Genomic DNA, 21,424 nt, shown 5'->3' on the forward strand with positions numbered 1-21,424 from the left:
AAACAACTAACTTACAAACGACTCCTACTTGCAAACGGAAGGAGACAACAGGAAGTGAGAATAAATCTACCCCTAGGAAGGGAAATTCTCTCCTGTAAGAGTTAATCTGGGAAAAACATTTCTCCTTTCCACTGATGCTTTCCAATCCATTGGGACAAAAAAGTGAGGTGAAATCTTCTGAAGAGGAGGAAAGACAGCAAAACAAATGTCACAGGGGTGATAACCCTTCCCTATGTTTTCCAAAAAGCTTAAAAAAGATTTTTTGGCTGGAGCTAAACACGTTAAAAATGTACCCGTTCAAAATTACAAAGAGATTCTACTTAACAACAAACCTACAGCCTGTATACTGCTGTTCAGAGTATATAGGGCCTGGTGGCCCCACACCTTTCCTTATTTTAATTTGGGTGCGGGGTTCCCCTTAATATCCATACAAGACCCAAAGGGCCTGGTAATGGACTGGGGGGTACTCATGCCGTTTGTCTCACTGATTTTCATCCATATTGCCAGGACCCGACATTACATTAAACCCGCAAGCAGTTTTAAATGAGATTTTTTCCTTTAAAAATGACATTTGGTGCAGGGACTGTTCTAAACACGGGAAACACGCGTCACTTTACAGGCATACTATAGACACCCCTCAGGTACGATATTTAAAGGAATATTTCACTTTTTTTTTTTTTTACTTTAAGCATCATTAAAATCACTGCTCCCGAAAAAACGTCCGTTTTTAAAAGTTTTTTTTGCATTGATACATGTCCCCTGGGGTAGGACCCGGGTCCCCAAACCCTTTTTAGGACAATACCATGCAAATTAGCCTTCAAAATGAGCACTTTTGATTTCGAACGTTCGAGTCCCATAGACGTCAATGGGGTTCTAACGTTCGTGCGAACTTTCGGTCCGTTCGCAGGTTCTGGTGCGAACCGAACCGGGGGGTGTTCGGCTCATCCCTATTCAGGAGGCTTCTGCGTCCCTCAGAGCCACCCCCACTCCTGAAGAGGCCTTTGCCTGCATGGCTACCACCAAACTGCAGGGCATGCAGGAGGGCCAACGCCAGCTGTGTAAGGACCTTCTTTATAAAGTCTTAACTAAGGGGGTGAGGGGCGAAATCACACCCAATACCCACGTGAGTGAGTTGGAACATCCTCCTCCTCCTCCTGCCACAACTCCACCACCACAGCCACAGTGTGGAAGGAAGCGTGGAAGGAAGACCAGAGAGTGATGACCTGGGTTCAGTCTGGTCTGGCAAAAGATGCAGCATCTTGTATGACCACAGCCTGGGGACACAGATGTCATCTGCTGCTTTCAGGATCTCTGGGACTTCTGGACCAGCAGAAGTGCTGGCAACCGGCAGAGTGCTACCAACCTCTGCCCAGCACCAGCAACAACTGCGGAGTTCTAGGGAGCTGGGGCAGTCGGCCTCTCTCCCCAACAGTTAGCTGGAGCAGATGATGTAGGGAAGCTCCTATGCCCAGCTGAACTGCTGGCAACGGAACAGAGCGCTACTGGCCTCTGACCTCCACTAACAAACAATGGATTTCCTGTAAAAGTGGATGGGACTTCAGTCTCCACCTGTCTACCTAGGGATGTTGGGCAGTCGGTCCAGATCCCCAACAGCATGACAGAGTGAGCCCAGTCACCCTGTCTTCTCTCCAGTGGCTGAAAGGACTCCAGGGAGAAGGGCCAGTCCAGGCCTGTCCATAGTGGCGGGCATGTTCTCTGAGAGAGGCAGAGGTTGGCTGGGTAAGTAATGCTATGTTTGGGACAATTTGTTTGGGGTACTGTGTGGGTACAGGGATTAGCGGACTGGAACTATGGACTAACTTCGGAGTCAACCTGTCTGGGGTCTCCTCCTGCGTTAGTCTCCTGCCGAAAGGGGAGATGTTTGACAGACCTAGCCGGGACAGAGACTTTTGGAGAGGACTGCATGCTAGCCTCTTGCCTTCTGATTATGGGCCCTGGATTTTAAGGGAACAATACTCTTTGTGAGGTGTATGCCTGGGGACCTTGAAGTAATGTTACTTTGGATTCAAGTCCATGTCCCCCAAAACACAAAACTCTGGGAACCCTGTATATGCCATATTATAAATAGTGACTGATTCATAATGTTGGAACTCATAGAAGATGCTGATGTCATCAACTCCAGCCACCTGTTGTCTGCTATAATGTGTTTATTGTAAATAAGGCTAGTGTGGGCTCTAAGAGTATTTCACCCATTGTTGTTTGTGGTAATTAACTCTGCTATTGTGTGAAGGTTTTCTGTGTTTCTATTTATGATAATGTTGATTGTGTCTTATGAGCTAAAAGACAGCAAGGTCATAAACTAAAGGTCATGTCTCTGAGTCACCTAGGCTGTCTAAAGGATTAGATAATTAGCTTATGTTAATTAGGTTTGTATTGTCATCCTGCTGTATATATTTGTGTGAGATCTCAAATAAAAGGCTATTCCTGATGTACTCCAAGACTGGTTTTGTCTGGTTCTTGGGGGTTACTATAGCCAGATCCATTGGACTCGTATTCCAGGACTTAGGAAGCAATATACTGACGGAAGCACTCAAGCGAAGTGTGGGACGTTCTGTCACAGGGATGAGTTCAGGAATCAAAGGTAGTAATCTATTGGCCAAAATCTTTGCGTAGATTTTAATGTCCATGTTCAATAGAGATATGGGTCTATAACTCGAAACTTGGGCAGGGTCTTTACCTTCCTTTGGGATTACGACTATCTGTATATGTGCCAACAACAATCCATCTGGTAACACTTGGGGATCAGAGAATGCATTAAAGGTGGAGAGAAGTTTGAGGGCTAGGGTATATAAGAATGACTTAAGCCATCCGGCCCTGGGCTCTTGCCAGTTTTCATTCGTTTAATTGCCAGTTCAAGTTCACCTACAGTAAGGGGGGTCTCCATGTCCTGGGCTTGTTGGGTGGATATTGGTGTCAGAGAGTATTGTGAGAGAAATTCTCGAATGCGTTCAGCGAGTGTGGTTAACGGGGACGCTCTGGGGTGGTTAGCATGTAGGTTATATAATTTTGAGTAGAAACTCACAAATTCCTTTGCAATGTCCTAATTCCTGGATAAGAGTGTTCCATGAGAAAGTGGTGGATTGTGGAAGAGGATTTGGAGGCTTGGATCGTACGGTCTAATGCCCCGTACACACGGTCGGATTTTCCGACGGAAAATTTGCGATCGGAGCTTGTTGTCGGAAATTCCGACCATGTGTGGGCTCCATCAGACATTTTCCATCGGATTTTCCGACACACAAAGTTTGAGAGCAGGCTATGAAATTTTCCGACAACAAAATCTGATCGCGTCAATTCCGACCGTGTGTGGCCAAAGTGCCACGCATGCTCAGAAGAAATTCCGAGACGGAACAGCTCGGTCTGGTAAAATTTGCGTTCGGAATGGATAGAGCACTTTCGTCAGGCTGCAATGTTTAAAATTGTTTAATACAGCGCACTCTCTTCTTCTTTATAATGCTAGAAGAATGAAGTATTTTTGCTGCTCATATTCACACAGACTTCTCACAAACTTCTTTCTTTATTATTTATTGTGATTTCATCAATATATTTAGATTTGTCACATCGGAAAAAATATATATTATTTTTTTTTGGTTTGTATTGTTTTCAAGCCTGGTCTTGTTGTTAATTTTTTATTTTTTTTATTTTAGATCCTGAATATTTTTGTGTGTGTTTTGTGTGTCAAGTTACCACAACACCATTATTATCTGGTATTATTTAATCTTTAATCTCAAGGAGATTGGTTGTTGTTGGTGTCCCTTGTTAATTTCACATTGTATTTTTGAAATGTACCTGCCTCCTCACAAACTGTCCTTTTTGAAATAAACACACATAGGCGAGTATAATTGAAACAAAAATTCCTTTATTAAGGGATCCAAACCAAACAAAGAGGGAGGCAACGCTGGATAAACATCATAAATTGGCGAAGCCTTTGACCCCCAATGCACACATCAATTATTTGACAGCAAAATTGGTGGCCTGAGGAGTACATATGTAAGGGAGTGCAGTCTGGTCCAGAAGTCCAAGAGATCCTGAAAGCAGCAGATGACATCTGTGTCCCCAGGCTGTGGTACTACAAGAGGCTGCATATTTTGCCAGACCAGACTGAACCCAGGTCATCACTCTCTGGTCTTCCTTCCACGCTTCCTTCCTGGCTGGTGTTGGAGATGTGGCAGGAGGAGGAGTAGGACCTGGAGGAAGAGGAGGACTATGGGTGAGGTGACAAATGTGGGTTGCACATGTGATTTGGCCCCTCAACCCCTTATTTAGAGCTTCCAAAATTAAGAACTCATAGGAGTCGTTGGCCCTCCTCCATCTGCATCATTTTGCATGCAGTTATGACAGCAAAGTCCTCCTCCACACTGTGGGGTGTTCTGAGGGCCTCAGTAGCCTTCCAAAAGAGGCCTATGGCAGCCTCCTCCAGTTTACTCCTCTTCCTGCCACTTTGTCTTTGAATGTGTAGGGGAGGGACCTGGATATCAGGCAGCCTGCTTGGCCCGGCCACCTCCTGGCTGAGACTTCCCTATATGAAAAATGGACATGGTTTTAGTTTTTGCTTCATCAATCACAATCCTCAATTAGTACTCCAAACTAACATCTAGTTAACATCATTGATTGGACAACTAGAAATATTTAGAAGAATGCTATACCTGGCTCAAGCTGGGCTCCTCCACATGTTTCTGCCTGGAAGGCCCAGGTTGGGTGTCAGAAGCCTCAGCTGGGGGGGAAGGAAGCGTAGAAGGAAGACTGGAGAGTGCTGGCCTGGGTTCAGTCTGACCTGCCAGAAAATGCAGTCTGTCATAGTACCACAGCCTGGGGACATAAATGTCATCTGCAGCTCCTGATCTCTGGGAATCCTGGACCTTCTTGTGCTCCCTTAGATAAGTGCTCCTCAGGCCACCAATTAGGATCTTCAAATAGATGATGTCTGCCGTGGGGATCACCGTCTTCACAAATTGCAGCAAATTATCCAGCGCTGACTTCCTCTTTGGTTCTTATATTCAGGGTGGTTTATCTACCACAGACAGGGCAGCTCCCTGAACATATCAATGAAGATTGGCATAAAGTCATGATCCTTCAAGATATCCATTTTAACTGCAAGACACAACACAAGACAAACCTTAACGTCAGCCTAAAGTCTTCTAAACTTGTCCAAATACAGGCCTCAATATAGAAGCAGTATAGGCCCAATGTTAAATCTTATCTTTGCTATCACGAACGGCGCCTCCGTTACTCCTTCCTCCGCTCACAGATCGTATGTACTACATACGTGTGTTACGCTTTATAGACACTGCGCATGTGTGAAACTCCGCCCACCCCTGACGTTCTTTCTAGTCTATTTCCCACCCCTTCTCATTTGTCGCAGTGGGGGAAGAGCACATGGCGGAGACAGAGCAGGTGTCAGATAATTACACCGAGGAGGAGGAGGAAAGCCCGGAGCCTGAAATCAAATATGTCCTTTGGGGAGATCTTTGAGATGGTCGACATCCTGAAGAAGGCCGACTATGATGGGAAGTATGGACCTTACCCCAACCCCAATGTCAGAAAGGCCAAGATAATGGCGAAAGTGGTCAAGAGTCTGCACCGGAATTTTGGGGTACGATGATCCAAGGATCAGCTCAGGAAGCGGTGGTCGGACCTTAAATTAAGGGAGCACGAGCAGTACAGATGGATCAGGAGAGTGCTGCAAAAAAGTAAGTAGTTGTCCTGTGTTCCTATTCTTTGTTTATTACGTTCGTGCTGCTCCATGTGCTTTTCTTTACTGTTATACACTTTAAAATGGCAACTTACATGTTCATGGGCACATTATTCGTTCGCATGAAACATTGTTCGTTCGGACTAGAAAACACCATTGTTTTGACCATATGCATTTGAATAGTTTTTTGATGGCCTACTTCTCTTAAAATAAGTTGGTTGTCTGTATGGGTTTGTAACTAGAATGAAATGCAAACTAGATTCTGTGTAAGGAGAGGACACTCAGCAGCTGTTTACACATCTGGACGCTGGAGCACTGGTGTGGGACACCAGAACACCCTTTTTATTAGGGGGTCCCACACAGGTGCTCCAGTGTATACTATAGGGGTGACTCTATCTGTGAAGCTTGTACAAAACAGGTAAGTATTCAAGCTTGACCAAGGACAAAATATGTCTTCATCTTGGAACTCTGCCAAAACAGACAATTGTACCCCACGTCCAAACAATGTTTCATATTCCTAGTTCTGCCATCAAATATCTGTGTGCTAACTATACCTATTTTTATTTACATAGGGGAGAAAAGACTCAGAGGACACCCCTCATCCGAGGAAACCACAGACCCCACACCTCTGGAAGAAGTGGAGACCCACCAAAGACAACAGGAGGAGGAGGAAGGAAATGTGGTGGAAATTGTCACCACAACAGGTGAGTGTCTGTGACCACAGGCTCAGGTAAGAGATGGATGCTGGCATATTTTTTAATACATGGTGTGTTTTTGTTTCTATCTTTTTAGGTGATCGTGATGTGGATCCAGATCATTTCACCTCTGAAAGTGCACAAATCCTGATTGTGGAGATCATGGGGTGTATTAGGGACTTGGAAAACATCCATAAAAACATCAATGATGTTAAAAAAAAAATGAAGAACATCATTGATGTTTTAGGGAGAGTTTAAAACCCATCCAAATCCCTTTGTTTTTTGTGCTTTTTGTGATCTAAACATTTTTACCGTTTTTTGACAGATTTGCGAAAAGCCACATTTTGAAGATGCACACAGTGTGTCAACATGTGCTATCTGTCATCACGGGAGATCAATGTAGGCGTTTTGGGGGTGCAACCCCTTCCTCAATAATAAAGTAGCTGTGAGGAAGGGGTTGCACGCACAAAACATGTCCCTTGATCCCCCGTGATGGCAGCTAGCACATGTTGACATTTGTGTGCATCTTCAAAATTTGGCTTTTCCTGGGGTGACTTCACCCCATCTGAACGCAATATCAAACACAGTTTGTAAATACTCATGTCTGATATTGCCTTCAAGTTCTACCTAATGTGAACTTTGTAAGTTCAAGATTTGTGTCTTTCTTGTTGGTTTTAAACATGCCTGTTTTATCTTAAATGGACATTTCTACTTTTTCTAATGTGACCCCAAAAATTGTTATATAACAAACATGTTGGTTTGTTTTAAAAACCTTTTCTAAATGCACATGTGATTGTGCTGGGATTAAAAAGATTGATAATCAAGAATGTGTTGATTATTGTTTCAACGCTCCAAAACTTTTGTTGTGCTCTAATTGTTTTTTTCTGTGACAATGGGTGTTATTTCCTAAGATAAAATCCACTTTGCACTACAAGTGCAGTTTCAAGTGCACTTGTAGTGCAAAGTGTCTTTGCCTTTAGTAAATAACACCCAACAGTGCTTTGTAATGTTACACAATCACGCCATTTTCAGGACTCACCACATTTCTGTCAGGGTCAGCTAAAACAAACACAAGCAGTAAATGTCACCAAAGATTTTAGTAGTTAAAATGTTTTTTTTATTTGAAAAAGGTTTCAGACATTGTCTGGCATATTGATGGCCCCCCTACCCGCAAAGTATTCAATGTGTCTTAGACGGACCTCACGGGCACTCAGGGAGGGCAAGCCAGGACAGACACTTTCAAGCGCCATCAGGGTTGGTTCATTTAGAATTCCAGCCTCGGGCCCAACTGAGCCAGCATAGTTGGCAGAATGTTGCCGTAAAAAGTTGTGTAGAACACAGCACGCCAGGATGATATGATTCAGTTTGTACTCTGCCATGTATATGGGTGTAAGAAATAGGCAGAACCGGCTGGTCATGATTCCAAGCGTGTTTTCCACCACTTTTCTGGCTCTGGCCAGCCAGTAATTAAAAACCCTCTGGTCCGGGGTGAGGGTCCTCATCAGGAATGGCCACATAAGATGGTCCCCCAGCACAAATGCTTCATCCGCAATGAAGATGAATGGGAGTCCTTCCGCATTGTCTTCTGGAGGTGGCAAGTCCAAGCTGCCATTCTGGAGACGCCTGAAGAACTGTCTTATCCCGGGGTTGCGATGCATGGCAGTCTTTTCCCTTCCTCCCCACTTATTCCTTATACAGGTTGGGGGGCTGGGGCCTTGCCTCCTATGCATCGGCATCATGAGTTAATGCTCTGCTCGGTGCATTTACTTGCCTGGGCTTTGTGCACACTCCCTCTCTCCATCCTATTGGGGCTCATGGTGTTGGTGGGGACCCGCCCTATGCCTGATATAAGCTGCTCAGGCTGACTGGCTGACCATTTCACATCAACCTTTCACACAAGCAGGACAGCAGTTATGTCTCCAGTCACAGATCCACACACAAGGTAATTTCATTTGCTTCATATTTGTCACTACATTCTTTTGGGTTTATTCATAGCTTTCACATTACACAGTCCATCATTCATTTTTGATTTGGATACAATCACTTACTTTTTTATTTTGTTTTTGTGGGGTTTTTTTTCTTTGTGTTTTTTTTGTTCATACACTTTATCACAACACCATTCATCACTTCACTCACCTACTGATATAGGCTCCACTCATTACTTACACACATCAATTTCACATGATTTCATTTTCTTACCATTGCAGAGCAGTTTGGACTGATAAGCACACACCAGAACCACATGGTTGTGACATGGTCACCTGGCCACCACCTGGCTGCTGTTTTCTGGCCTGGATGGGATTCCTCAGCCCCGGGTGAGATGATTATCCTTGTTCCCCTTCTTCCTTTGGATTTTAGGTTGGGCGCCACCATTTGACCACACTGTAAGTTACACACCTTTATTTTTGAGAGATTGTTTCTCCGTTTAAAGCAGTGGTTCTCAACTCCTGTCCTCAGGACCCACTAACAGGCCAGGTTTGCAAGATAACTGAAACACATCACAGGTGATATAATTTGCTGCTCAGTGATTGCAGGATTCTAGTCTGCATCTCCCCAAGGTAATATTTAAAATCTGGCCTATTAGTGGGTCCTGAGGACCGGAGTTGAGAACCACTGGTTTAAAGGATATCCCTACTTATAAACATTACTGATTTATTTTCAGAGCATCCTTCTCCTGATGATTGGCAAGAGCCATGAAACGTGCGTCGAGTTATACCAAACTGATGCTTTAAACAATTTTGGTCTACCATGTAAAATCGATCATGTTCATTGAACTTTTATGAATGGATGAGTGTTCTTTTGTAATCAAGATGTTTATTATTCTGTACTTTCTTCTGTACAATTGTTTTATATTTATATTTATGCATATGTATTACACTGGATTGTGTCCTGTATTACAGATTGATACTTCCTTAATGTAATCTGCCATTTCTTAATAAAGTGAACCATCCAATGACTTTCCTCATACAAAGTCCCATTTCCTCTCTCTTTTTTTGTTGATGAATGCCTAAATAATGTGTGTTACTTTGGTCAGCCCCTCCTTACTTACACTATTGACAGCCCACTGGACAGGTAATAAGTGTCATAATACAAAGATATAATTACACATTGTACACATTTAGCACATTTGGACATTCTGCTATTACCTATCAAGATAAGAATAGTATACCAAAACTTTAAACATTACCATTTGAAAGTATTCAGGCAGGCCCTTGCACTACATGCTTTGGGGAATTCATCCATACATCTGACCACAAAAGAGATGGGTATAGTGTGTATGGGTTTGGCAAAGTCATCAGATAGATGATTGAGGATAGATAGATGATTGAGGATAGGTAGAGAATTGGTATCAGCTGACTTAGCAGTTCGGGGGAGGGAGGGTTCCAACTGATTTGGGGACCCCCAAAAAAAGCCTCTGGCACTCTGCCTGAATTTTAAGCACAAATCACATTTTTAAACATTTTAGGGGGTATTTAGGATAAAGCTAACTACTACTAAGAACTCCTATGGAGCTGATAAAATACATTGTTAAGTGACTACATGAGGTGAATATAGGGCCAGGAAACCAAGCTGGGGAGGTAAGTGAAGGCAAATATGTATGAAGGACAAAAAAAATAATTACATAAAAATCCAGCATGCATAAGGACAAAGGGGACATTCACAGCATATTACAATCATGGTAATTAGGGAATGAGGAAAGAAATACAATATATTTTCAAACATTAAATACAATAAAATGTGATATAAAAGGATAAATCTTACCTTAATATAGTCCTTCTGCAGGACCTGGATGATGGCAGAACAGGTCTCTGGGATAATGATCCCCAGAGCCTGGGGGGAGATGCCTGTCAAGAATTTCAAGCCTTGCAGGCTTCTCCCCGTCGCCAAGTACCGCAGGGTGGCGACTAGCCTCTGCTCCGGAGTGATGGCTTGCCTCATGCAGGTATCCTGCCTGCTAATATAAGGGGTCAGCAAAGCCAACAAATGGTGAAATACGGGGTCCGTCATCCAGAGAAAGTTCCTGAAATCATCAGGATTACTCTCACGGATCTCACGGAGCAAAGGCATATGACAGAACTGGTTACGCTGGAGCAACCAATTCTTGGTCCATGAACTCCTCCCCACCGTGTTCATGGACTGGACTTGTGTCAAAGTAAGGACCCCAACGCCAAGTCCCCACACAGCACGAACTCTACGAGGAGTACGTATACGCAACATGACTAGAAAACGGTTGGCTGATCAGAACGAAGTAACAGAACCCACTGAAGAACAGCAAGGCCTGTGAAGAGCGACCTGAAAAACAGTAACGAACGAACAAGAACACAATGACAGAGTCACGCGCAAGTCGCTGCATGCACTGAAGAGCAGATACAAACCCACAAGCACAAAATGAACAGCAGAAAACGATCTGAAAACCACGAGTCTGAAAAAGAGCGAATCGTCTCTCACCAAACTTTTACTAACACGAGATTAGCAAAAGGAGCCTAAAGGGTGCCGCACTTGGTTCGGACCTGCCCTTTTCTAGTCTCGCCATATGTGGCGCGTTCTTGGCAATTGGAAATTCGGACAACTTTGTGTGACCGTGTGTATGCAAAACAAGTTTGAGCCAACATCCATCGGAAAAAATCCATGGATTTTGTTGTCGGAATGTCTGATCAATGTCCGACCATGTGTACGGGGCATTAGAGTTGCCCGCTTTTATTCTCATGCTCATAGAAGACTCTTTGGCCATTAATGTAGCGTCTCCTGGTATGTTTGCCTAGCTCCTCCAGGAGGAGGGAGCGTGAGTGTAGTAATTCCTGTAGGGTGGATTGAGCGTGTGTTTGTTTGTGAGATGTTTCTAAGTTTTAGATTTTTAAGATCAGGGAGGTAATGGTTTCTTTGTGTACCTTTTTAGCTTTCCTAGCTAGTGCAATAAGTTCACCACAAATCACACATTTATGTGTTTCTCAGAGGGAGACAGGAGAGATATCTGGAGTGGTGTTTTCCCTAAAGTATAGGTGTAGGTGGGACCTCATATAGTCTATTGTCATTGGGTCGTTGAGTAAGGAGGAGTTCAGTCTCCATGTTTTGGGTCTAGAGCAAGTCTCGGAATATTTCATTTTTATTGTTTCACTTTAAGCATTATTAAAATCACTGCTCCTGAAAAAACAGCCATTTTAAAAACTTTTTTTGCATTGATACATGTCCCCTAGGGCAGTACTCTGGTCCCCAAACATTTTTCATGGCAATAACTTGCATATAAGCCTTTAAAATTAACACTTTTGATTTTTCATGTTCGTGTCCCATAGACTTTAACGGTGTCTGCACAAATTTTTTGTCTGTTTGCATTTTCTGATGCAAACCAAAGCGGGGGGTGTTCGGCCCATCCCTACTGAACTGTACTGAAGTTCTAATAGTTAATCAAAACCCCACTGAAGTCAACGAGAGTTAAATCTTTAAAAACAGTTCTGGCCATTTTCAAAACTAATAGGTAAGTGCTTGTCAAACAAATGGCATTGGGGAGGGGGGTGGTGGCCTGGGGGACTTTTAAATTGCAGGTAAATTACATTGTCCTGCCTCATGGGTCTAGTATGTATTTTGGGGGACCTTTGGGGGAGTCTCCATGACACTTTTTACAAAAGAAAAAAAAAGCAGATAAATGTAACTGTAAATGCATTTTTTTTCTAAAATGTCACTTTTGTGGTAGTACATCCTACAGAAAAAAAAACAAATGCTACGTTCAGTTCCAATAAACACAAAATTGAAAACTCTGGATCTGAGGTTATTAAAAATATGCATGTACACAAAAAATGGTATAGACTACCTGGCCTGGATTATTGCTGCAAGCTGGCCACCAAAGTGAGTTGGGGTTTAAAGTACCATTAGCCAACCTGCATAATAGTTTCTAAACCTGTGGCTCTGCCATAATAATGTACTAGTATGTGTTTTTGTGCGTTTTTACAGAATAACTTTTAACTTTTTAGGAATGTTCTCCAGGCAGTGGAGGTTGCTGTGTTGACTACTTCTGAAGGAACATCCCTATGTCAGTGAGCTGCCCTTCTTGAAAAGGCCTATGAAGGCAAGGGGGGTTAGTAAACATCAATTCTATAGAGTACTATACTTTTATAAACGTGAGTCTAGGCCTCACACGTATGCTAATTATCTAACTAGATGCATATATCAATGATACAATTTCAATATATGGGGGTATCGATCTTAATTTATCATTTTCATGTAGGATGGTAGGCTGAGAAAAAAAGGTAGAGGAGAGCAAGGTAGGTTCCTCTAATCCTTTAACTCCTGCAGAGTCTGGGGAGTAGGGATGAGCTTCGAGTTTGACTCGAACATGGGCTGTTCGCAAGTTTGCCGAACAGCGAACAATTTGGGGTGTTCACGGCAAATTCGAATGCCGCGGAACACCCTTTAAAAGTCTATGGGAGAAATCAAAAGTGCTAATTTTAAATGCTTATATTCATGGTATTGTCATAAAAAGTGTTTGGGGACCTGGGTCCTGCCCCAGGGGACATGGATCAATGCAAAAAAAAGTTTTAAAAACGGCCGTTTTTCAGGAGCAGTGATTTTAATAATGCTTAAAGTGAAACAATAAAAGTGTAATATCCCTTTAAATTTCGTACCTGGGGGGTGACTATAGTATGCCTGTAAAGGGGCGCATGTTTCCCATGTTTAGAACAGTCTGACAGCAAAATGACATTTCAAAGGAAAAAAGTCATTTAAACTACTTGCGGCTATTATTGAATTGCCGGTCTGACAATACACATAAAAGTTAATTGATAAAAACGGCATGGGAATTCTCCACAGGGGAACCCCAAACTAAAATTAAAAAAAAATGACGTGGGGGTCCCCCTAAATTCCATACCAGGCCCTTCAGGTCTGGTATGGATATTAAGGGGAACCCTGGCCAAAATTTAAAAAAAAAAATGACGTGGGGGGGTCCCCCTAAATTCCATACCAGACCCTTGAGGTCTGGTATGGAATTTTAAGGGGAACCTCATGCCAAAAACAAAACGGTGTGGGGTCCCCCCAAAAATCCATACCAGACACTTATCCGAGCACGCAACCTGGCAGGCCACAGGAAAAGAGGGGGGGATGAGAGAGCGCCCCCCCTCCTGAACTGTACCAGGCCACACGCCCTCACATTGGGAGGGTGCTTTGGGGTAGCCCCCCAAAACACCTTGTCCCCATGTTGATGAAGACAACTGCCTCATCCCCACAACCCTGGCCGGTGGTTGTGGGGGTCTGCGGGCGGGGGGCTTATCGGAATCTGGAAGCCCCCTTTAACAAGGGGACCCCCAGATCCTGGCCCTCCCCCCTGTGTAAAATGGTAAGGGGGTACCCTACCATTTCACTAAAAAACTGTCAAAAATGTTAAAAATGACAAGAGACAGTTTTTGACAATTCCTTTATTTAAATGCTTCTTCTTTCTTCTTTCTTCTATCTCCCTTCGGTTTCTTCCTCCATCTTCTTCTTCTTCTGGTTCTTCTGGTTCTTCCTCCGGTGTTCTTGTCCAGCATCTTCCTCCGCGGCATCAGCGTCTTCTTCCCTTCTTCTCCTCGGGCCGCTCTACATCCATGATGGCATGGAGGGAGGCTCCGCTCTTCTCTTCATCTTCTTCTCTTCATCTTCTTGTCTTCATCTTCTATTCGGGCTGCTCTGCATCCATGATGGCATGGAGGGAGGCTCCCACTGTGTGACGCTTCTCCTCTTCTGACGGTTCTTAAATAACAGGGGTGCAGGGCCACCCGGTGACCCCGCTCCCCTCTGACGCACGGTGACTTGACGGGACTTCCCCGTGGCATTCCCCGTGACGCCACAGGGAAGTCCCGTCAAGCCACCGTGTGTCGGGGGGGCGGGGCCCCCCCGACACATTATTTAAGAACCATCAGAAGAGGAGAAGCGTCACACAGCGGGAGCCTCCCTCCATGCCATCATGGATGTGGAGCGGCCTGAAAAGAAGATGAAGAGAAGAAGATGAAGAGAAGAAGATGAAGAGAAGAAGATGAAGAGAAGAGCGGGAGCCTCCCTCCATGCCATCATGGATGCAGAGCAGCCCGAGGAGAAGAAGGGAAGAAGACGCCGACGCCGCGGAGGAGATGCTGGACGAGAACACCGGAGGAAGAACCAGAAGAAGAAGAAGATGTAGGAAGAAACTGAAGGAAGATAGAAGATAGAAGAAAGAAGAAAGAAGAAGCATTTAAATAAAGGAATTGTCAAAAACTGTCTCTTGTCATTTTTAACATTTTTGACAGTTTTTTAGTGAAATGGTAGGGGTAAAGTACCCCCTTACCATTTCATACAGGGGGGAGGGCTGGGATCTGGGGGCCCCCTTGTTAAAGGGGGCCTCCAGATTCTGGTAAGCTCCCCGCCCGCAGACCCCCACAACCACTGGCCAGGGTTGTGGGGATGAGGCCCTTGTCCTCATCAATATGGGGACAAGGTGTTTTGGGGGGCTACCCCAAAGCACACTCCCAATGTTGAGGGCATGTGGCCTGGTACGGTTCAGGAGGGGGGGCGCTCTCTTGTCCCCCCCTCTTTTCCTGCGGCCTGCCAGATTGCGTGCTTAGATAAGGGTCTGGTATGGATTTTTGGGGGGACCCCACGCCATTTTTAAAAAAAATTTTGGCATGGGGTTCCCCTTAAAATCCATACCAACCCTCAAGGGTTTGGTATAGATTTTGAGGGGGACCCCACGCCATTTTTTTTTTAAATTTTGGCCGGGGTTCCCCTTAATATCCATACCAGACCTGAAGGGCCTGGTATGGAATTTAGGGGGACCCCCACGTCATTTTTTTTTTTTTAATTTGGTTCGGGGTTCCCCTGTGGGGAATTCCCATGCCGTTTTTATCAATCAACTTCTATGTGTATTGTCGGACCGGCAATGCATTAATAGCCGCTAGTAGTTTTAAATGACTTTTTTTTCCTTTGAAATTTTATTTTCCTGTCAGACTGTTCTAAACACGGGAAACATGCGCCCCTTTACAGGCATACTATAGGCACCCCCAGGTATGAAATTTAAAGGGATATTACACTTTTATTGTTTCACTTTAAGCACTATTAAAATCACTGCTCCCGAAAAAACGGCCGTTTTTAAAAAAAATTTTTGCATTGATCCATGTCCCCTGGGGCAGGACCCAGGTCCCCAAACACTTTTTATGACAATAACTTGCATATAAGCCTTTAAAATTAGCACTTTTGATTATTCATGTTCGTGTCCCATAGACTTTAACAGTGTTGGCATGTTCGAACAAATTTTTTGCCTGTTCGCAAGTTCTGGAGCGAACCGAACAGAGGGGTGTTCGGCTCATCCCTACTGGGGAGGTGGTGGTACATTGGTCTCCAAGGAGTACACAGGTATTCAAATATCTGCATATATTGCTCTCGTACTACATGAACCTTTCTGTATCTTTAACCATGTCTATCTACCTATGTGAATTATAGCTATATGTACATGTATATTATTATCAAATTACTCATCTATCTGTACATCTAGCTATATATTTCCTTATATTTACCTATATATGTAATCTATTCAACTATCTCTATGCTAAATCTATAACAATTGTTCTATTTCTGTAGGGTACTGCAGCTGACAATGGGGCACCCACCTGGAAGAAAATGAGACTGCTCAATGCTCTGCACAGGCAGCCTACCTCAACGTTGACAGATTATTAAATCTGGATGCAGTGATTCGTGCATGTCAGACCCTCCAAAGATGCCTTCAATGATCTCAAGAATCTTCCTCAGATAAGAAATATGCAGGCACCAGATGACTTGTACACTTATCTTGTGACCTTGTGTTTGCTCATGAGACAACCCTTGTGCTGCGTACACACGATCGGAATTCTCGTCGGAAAAAGCTATGATGGTTTTTCAGACGGAATTCTGCTCAAGCTTGTCTTGCGTACACACGGTCATACCAAAGTCCGACCGTCCAGAACACGTGACGTACAACACGTACGACGGGACTAGAAAAGGGAAGTTCAATAGCCAGCGCGCCACCCTTTGGGCTCCTTCTGCTAATCTCGTGTTTATCTCGTGTTAGTAGAAGTTTGGTAAGAGATGATTCGTACTTTTCAGACTCGTGCTTTTTCAGATTGTTTTTCTGCTGTTCAGTTTGTGCTTGTTGGTTCGTATCTGCTTTTCAGTGCGTGAAGTCAGTTCGTATCTGTTTTTCAGTGCGTTCTTGTCCACTCGTTACTGATTTTCAGCTCGCTCTTCACAGGCCTTGCTGTTCTTCAGTGTGTTCTGTTTAGTTTGTTCTGACCAGCTGACCGTTTTGAAGCCATGTTGTGGGTATGTACTCATCGTAGAGTTCGTGCTGTGTGGGGGCTTGGTGTTGGTGTTCTTACTTTGACCTAAGCCCAGTCCATGAACAGGGCGAGGAGGAGTTCATTGACCAAGAATTGGTTGCTCCACCGTGACCAATTCTTTCATATGCCTTTGTTGAGGAGTTCATGGACCAAGAATTGGTTGCTCCAGCGTGACCAATTCTCTCATATGCCTTTGTTGAGGGAGATCCAAGAGAATAACCCTGATGATTTCAGGAATTATCTCCGGATGCCGTCCCCATTTTTCACCGTCTGTTGGCTTTGCTGTCCCCTTATATAAGCAGGCAGGACACCTGCGTGCGGCAAGCCATCACTCCCGAGCAGAGGCTAGTCATCATGTTGTGGTACTTGGCTACTGGGAGAACCCTGCTGGACCTCAAGTTCTCGACAGGCATCTCCCCCCAGGCTCTGGGGATCATTATCAAAGAGACCTGTTCTGCTATTATTCAGGTCCTGCAGAAGGACTATATTAAGGTAAGATTTCTCCTTTAACATCACATTCTATGTATTTCATGTTTGCTAATGTATTGTATTTCTTTCATCATTCCCTAATTACCATGATTGTAATATGCTGTGAATGTCCCATTTGTCCTAATGCATGCTGGAAGCTTAAAAATTTCTTTTTTTGGCCTACATGCATATTTGCCTTCACTAACCTCCCCAGCATGCTATCCTGGGCCCATATCTACCTAGCCTAGTCACTTAACAATGTATTTTGTCAGCTCCATTGTAGTGCTTTACCCTAAACACCCCCTAAAATGTGTACAAATATTCTTTGTGTGCTTAAATTCATGCAGAGTTCCAGAGGCTTTTTTTGTGGCCCAAAATCATTTGGAACCCTTCCTCCCCCCAACCTCTAAATCAACTGATACCAATCCTCTATCTGCTGACTTTGCCAAACCCATACACACTATACCTACCTCTTTTGTGGTCATATTTATGGATGAATTCACCAAAGCATGTAGTGAAAGAGCCTGCCAGAATACTTTCAAATGGTACTGTTTAAAGTTTTGTTATCCTATTATTATCTTGATAGGTAATTGCAGAATGTAAAAATGTGCTTCCATTTGTACAGTGTGTATTTATATATTTGTATTATGACACTTCTTACCTATCCAGTGGGCTGCCAATAGTGTAAGTAAGGAGGGTCTGGCCAAAGTAAAACACATTATTTATGCATTCAGCTCTCAATGAAGTTGAGAGGGTTACCTGTCCAAAACATACCCCCCCCCCAAAATGTTTACAATGGGCCATCAGAGGGGGTGAGGAATCTAATAAGTGGACCTTATATTTTAGCCTTTAAATACTCCTTAAAATAAATGTTATACTGATGTTGGCCAAGAATATTTGTGTCTAATCTGCTTGCAATGTTTATGTGCAAAATGACTAATTTTTTGTTCTTGTTTGACTCCACAGTTTCCTTCAACACCGTAGGAATGGCAGACTGTGGCATCCCACTTTGCCCAGCAGTGGGACTTTCCTAACTGCGGAGGGGCAATTGATGGAAAGCACATCCACATAGTCCCACCACCCCATTCAGGGTGATACTATTATAATTACAGGGGGTTTAATAGTATTGTGTTGATGGCGATACTGTTGGTGACATATGATTTTTTATATGTGGACGTGGGGAGGAATGGCCCGAATGTCGGATGATGGAGTCTTTGCTCTGACCGAGTTCTATCGACATCTTGAGAGTGGTGGCTTGGGATTTCCACCTCCGGAGGAGAACTTGAAAGGACTGCCATTTGTCTTTGTCACAGATGAGGCAATCGGTCTGGGTGACCACGTGATGAGGCCATTTCCCCCCAGAGGACCCTCACCCCGGAGAAGAGGGTTTTTAATTACGGGCTGGCCAGAGCCAGGAGAGTCATGGAGAATGCCTTTGGGATCCTGGTCGGCCGGTACTGACTATTTCAAACAGCCATAAATATGGCGGAATACAAACTAAACCATATCATTTTATGTTACTGCATCCTGCACAATTTTTTAAAAAGACATAATGCAAGTTATGTTGCCTCCGTTGGGCCTGAGGCTGGACTTTCAGAAACTCCAACGATGGCACTGGAAGCTGGCCGTCCTTGCTTGCCCCCCCAAAGCACCCGTGAAGTGCCAGAAAAATATGTTGAATATTTTACGAGTAGGGGGGCCATTGCTATGCCAGCACATTTTGAATAAATTTTCTCTTTTATCAGATCAAATCATTACTGCTTGGGTTTATTTTTGCTGTCTCCTAGGTTCTCCTAGTGCACTTGTAGTGCCAAGTGTTTTTTCCATTATTAAATAGCACCCATTGTCATTGTAAACATCAACTTAACACAAGAAATGGTATTGATCATTAAAAGAAGAAGCCACACATTGTTGAGTATAAAACCTTTTACTCCGTGCACATTCATTTATAAAACATTTGGTGGTAAAAAACCCACATTTTTTGTTCAAAATTTTACCTTGAAATTTCTGAAAAAATACAGAAACGGCATGTTTACAAACATAATATACACAACTCTGGAACTTACAAAGTTCAACATTGCAAAAAAGAAGGCAAAATCAGACATTTTATAGTGTACAAAAGGTCTTGATCTTGCCTTCATCAAATGGGGTAAAGTCAACCCCTGTAAAAGCCAAATTTAGGAGATGCACACAAATTATGAGTCAAAATGGGGATTTCCTTTCTGATCCCATGCCTAATGTCAACATGTGCTATCTCCCATCATGGGGGATCAATGGACGTGTTTTGGGGGTGCAACTCCTTCCTCTCACCTACTAGAGTTGGGAGGAAGGGGTTGCACTCATAAAACGCGTACATTGAAATCCCCTGATGGCAGATAGCACATATTGACACACTATGTTTATCTTCCAAATTTGGCTTTTAAACTGTATTAAAACTTTAGATAAAATATTTTTTAAAAAATTCCAGGAATCTTTTTAGGATTTAAATTCTCCCTAGTACATCAATCATGTTCAGTTTTTGTTCAATCTCCTTGGTTTTTTCATTAATAATGTCCAAATCCTGACTACAAAACATGATTTCCTGGATCATCCATTGGGCACTGTCACTGGTGAAATCACTGGATTTTGGTACCACAATCTGAACATCACCTAAAATAAAAATACACACCATGTATTATAATTATGCAGGCATACATCTATTACCTGAATCTGTGTTGTCCGACACTGACCTATTGTGGTGACAATCTCCACCACCTCTCCTTCCTCCACATCCTCAGGTTGTGACCTTTGTTCCCCTTCTTCGGGAGATGTGGGGGGGTCCCTGGTGTCCTCATATTTTCTGAGTCTTTGCTCCCCTATGAGAATGAAACAAAAGGTATACTTAGCACACAGATATTTGAGTCCAGAAATAGTGATAAGAAACATTGCTTGAAAGTGGGGTACAATTGTTTGTTTTGGCAATGTTCCAAGCTGAAGACATTATTTTTTCCCTTACCAAAGCTGGAATACTTACCTTTTTTGGACAAATTTCACACATGTAGACACCCCAAGTATCTACTGGAGCACTTGTGTGGGACACCCTAAAAAGTTTGTTCTTGTGTCCCACACTAGTGCTCCAGATTCCAGATGTGTAAATAGCTGCTGAATGTCCTCTCCTTACATTACACTGAATCAAGTTTGTAATTCATTCTAGTTTGAAACACATCTAGACAAAATGTCCTAAACTTCTTTAAATACAAATTATCATGACCAAATGTAGCTAACCCTGTATCTGGCAAAAACATTGTATTTATTTGCAAACGAAAAATGTTTACTATGACCAATTACTGTGCTACCGACACATGAAAGTAGCCATTTTAAACTGTCCAACAGTAAAGAAAAGCACATGGTGCAGCATGCAAGTAATAATAATAATCGTAACACACAACTACTTACTTTTTGGAAGCACTTTCTTGATCCTTCTGTACTGAGTGTGCTCTCTTAATTTGAGGTCCGACCATTGTTTCCTTAATTGCTCCTTGGATCGTCGTACCCCAAAATTCCATCGCAGACTCTTCACAACTTTAGTCATGATCTTGGCCTTTCTTTCATTAGGGTTGGTGTACAGTCCATACTTCCCATCATAGTCTGCCCTCTTCAATATGTCGACCATCTCCACCATCTCTACAAAGGACATATTGGAAGCCTTAAATCTCCTCCTCCGGGATCGTGACATTTCGGGTTCCAGGCTTTCCTCCTCCTCGTTACTGCTATTATGCACCTGCTGTGTCTCCACCGTGTTCCTCTCCTAACTACGACAAAAGACATGGGATGGGGAATATTCAAGAAAGAACATCAGGGGCGGACGACGCGGGCGGTGTTTTACGCATGCGCAGTGTATATAAAGCTAATGCGTGCGTGTCATACCTATGTTCTGTGTGCGGAGGAAGGAGGAATGGAAGAGACGAATGTAATAATGAAGGTAACATTTTAACTTGGGACATGTGGCCTATACTGATTCTAGATTGAAGCCTATATTGGAATAAGATTAGGAGAGTTTAGCCTGATATTAGTGTTTTTGTCTTTTGTTTTTTGTTTGGTCTTGCAGCAAAAATAAAACAATTTAAAGACCCAGACTTCCTCGGTGAATTCATAGACAGATACAGAGATATGTGCAATTTGTGAGAGGTGAAAAACACGTTATATCGCAACAAATCAGCAAGGAAGGCATTGTTTTGGAAACTGCTGAAATTTGTGAAGAC

Source organism: Aquarana catesbeiana, linkage group LG04 (assembly GCF_042186555.1).
Source record: "Aquarana catesbeiana isolate 2022-GZ linkage group LG04, ASM4218655v1, whole genome shotgun sequence".
In the NCBI taxonomy this organism is placed as follows: domain Eukaryota; kingdom Metazoa; phylum Chordata; class Amphibia; order Anura; family Ranidae; genus Aquarana; species Aquarana catesbeiana.